Source organism: Opisthocomus hoazin, chromosome Z, assembly GCF_030867145.1.
Source record: "Opisthocomus hoazin isolate bOpiHoa1 chromosome Z, bOpiHoa1.hap1, whole genome shotgun sequence".
Lineage (NCBI taxonomy): Eukaryota > Metazoa > Chordata > Aves > Opisthocomiformes > Opisthocomidae > Opisthocomus > Opisthocomus hoazin.
Window position 1 is genome coordinate 32,216,884 of NC_134454.1, and position 2,866 is coordinate 32,219,749.

Consider the following 2,866-nt stretch of genomic DNA (forward strand, 5'->3'; position numbering starts at 1 on the left):
GCTTTTTTTTTTACTAGCTAACGGATGGTATGAGCCATCCACACAAAGGAAGTGGATTTTATATATGATCACTTATTCCTCCTTTTCCTACCTTGTGCTGCCCTCCTTTCCTCTCCATTACCTTCCCCTCCTCTTCCTTTATTTTTCTCCCCCTTTTCAGCTTCCTGAAACACTATAGGTTAGGGTGTAGTTTGGACTCCTTGATAAGGAAATCAATAATTTCATGCTGTGTCTGTGCAGTCCTTGTTGGATTTTTAGGACTATTGCACAGTTTTTACTGTTTCACAGGACTCAGTCTTCAGTTGAGTCACCAGTGGCACAAGGGAGTAATGGCTCTGTCGCAGGAACAAAGCAACCTCTGTATAGTGCCTGTAGGAAATTCAATTGGTGTCCGTCTGGCTGCTTCCCTTTCTTCATCGGGACACTTCTGAGGCACTATAATTGGCTTAGCTGGTGAGATAAGTGACAACTGTGGATGGGAGGAGGAAAAACAGGAGGAGGAAATCTCTCTATTTTTTATCTGTCTATTAAGAGGTCAGCGTCAGCCAAGAAGCACTTAAAAGAGATCTTCTGCTCTTATCTGGCAAGAACAAGGACACATGGAAAGATCTAGTCATGAGAGAAAAAGCCAGCTGCAAGGCTGCATGTGCCTAGGGCTTTCTGTAATGTGTCCTGATGAGTAGCTTACTGGCCTACTCAGGGCTAGATCACTGCTCTGAGGGACGGCGGGAGAGAACAAGTTCAAACCTCTGTGATTCTACATGCAACCTGCACAGGTTCATAGTAACAAACATTCACCTATCCTGGGATCTTGGGCCACATCAAGTCAGTACAACTCCACTGATTTCCTTGATCTCAAATGCACGCATGGCTGTCTCCTACAAGTCTTCCAGCATCACAGGCTGGCTTACATGGACTGGGCAAATTTGACCTGATATGACTTTGCCTGCTTTTCCTGAGAAAAGTCCCTCTGTGTGTGATGTGGGACACTTCGGAGTCTAATTACATGCAGATCAATGCAAATGGTACCAAGCCATATGAAAATGAGAGAACTGCTGGAGCTCTGAGAGCCTCTGTGTTTCCTGGTTGTGTACAAAAGACACTGCAGCAAATTGTTTCAATTGGCATAATCAGATGAATGAATCATAAAGCAGACAAACAGCAATTCATCCCTCCATGCAGCTTCCCCTTCTAATAGCATTGTAGTTAGTCAGCTCAGAAAAATATTTTTAATAGAATTTCACTTTCACTCAGGTCCCTCTGCTCTTAATCCCACACTAACCAGAGAAGACAGTGAACACTCACAGGTTTATTCCATAAAAGAGAACGGTTTTCTACCTCTACAGAATTTAATCCCCTGTACAGAGATCAGAGTACCCCTTACCACATACATGCCTTCAACAGTCTCTGACCCACAGTAACCTTGGAAATGAAAGTTCAACTCATTTTCATAGGCCAGATCAGTACAAATCCTGTCGAATGAGGCACAGGCTTCAAACTGTTCATCAACAGGGTAGAATACCCACCAATCTGACTCTCAGTTATTCTAGGACCAAGGCAGGCTTAACAAGAAAGTTTCTGGTGGGAGGTCAAAGCTTCTTTTTGTACCTTTTTTGTACAGGGGTTTCCGTTGGTAGAGGTTTCACACAGACGTGCTTTATAAAAAATGTTTTTCTTATTGTTGAGTTTCATTGCTTGATAGTGTAAATATAAAATACTGAATGCTGAAAACTCTGCTTCTCTTGCCTTCACAGGTATCTGCAGAGAAAACAGCAGCTTTTGGGAACATCTATGTTCAAAACTATGCAGCAAAAACTACAAGGTAGTAATTGGCACATAGATATTATCTTCAAAGTATGCAAAGGTTAGGTGGTGGTATTTGAGCTTCTGGACCATTCCTGAATACACAGTTTTAACACCAGTCAAGGGTGGCATTATCAAAGATCTGTTCTGAGTCAAATGCACAGCATTTAACTGTCTAGCTTACCTCCTTGGTATTATTTATTTGTAAATACTAAGGGATTAAGCAAAGTCAAACCCCAGCATCCATGTACTATTTTCTGAAAAAGTTTCTTTGGCTTTCAGCCACCTCTTCCTACAAGCTCTGGAAATCATTAGAGTTCTTCTTTTCTTATCACTGCTGCAGATAATGATGCTGAAGATTAGAAAATATATGGGGTTTGTGGATAAAACATAGAGGAGACATAAAGAAGTTTCCAGTGTCAGCAGTTTATGTCAGCCTGGAGTTTATTTTACACCACAAAAGGACTGCGAAAGGAGTCTGCTGAAAGCTTTGCATGCCCTTAGCTAGACGCAAGCCGTCATGTATGTTACACACCAAATAGAGTCATACTTCAAGTTGGCCTGAACCAACCTTAATAACAGGCTTTGACCCATCTGTTATATCTGCCTTGGCTAGTAGAGAATTTGTGTCCATTTCTATACTTTGATTCCTCTGACCTTTAGTTTAGCACTGATTTGATATCCCTAAACTCCGTTCTGATTTGAGTGATTTTTTTTTCTGCTTAGTATTTGCTCACACTGCTTTTCTCTGTAGGTTTTTTCTACATGCTTGCCTTTACCACCAGTTTTTTAAAATAACTATACCTCAGTCTGGCTTTTTCTGGCCACCAGCTCCTGCTATTCTGTAGTTGAGGTGAAGGCATTTCCTAGAGATCATATGTCTTCAACAAGAATGTTCTTGTGTTGAAGGATTTCAGATGTACTTTTCTGTAATATTCATTTAAGGCTCTGTGTTTATGGGCATGCCTGCCAGTTCAATTAGCCATCAATTTTCAGAAAGCCATGCACAAAATGGTGGGTTAATAGCCAAAACTAATTTGCTGAAAAGTTTGAATATTTACAG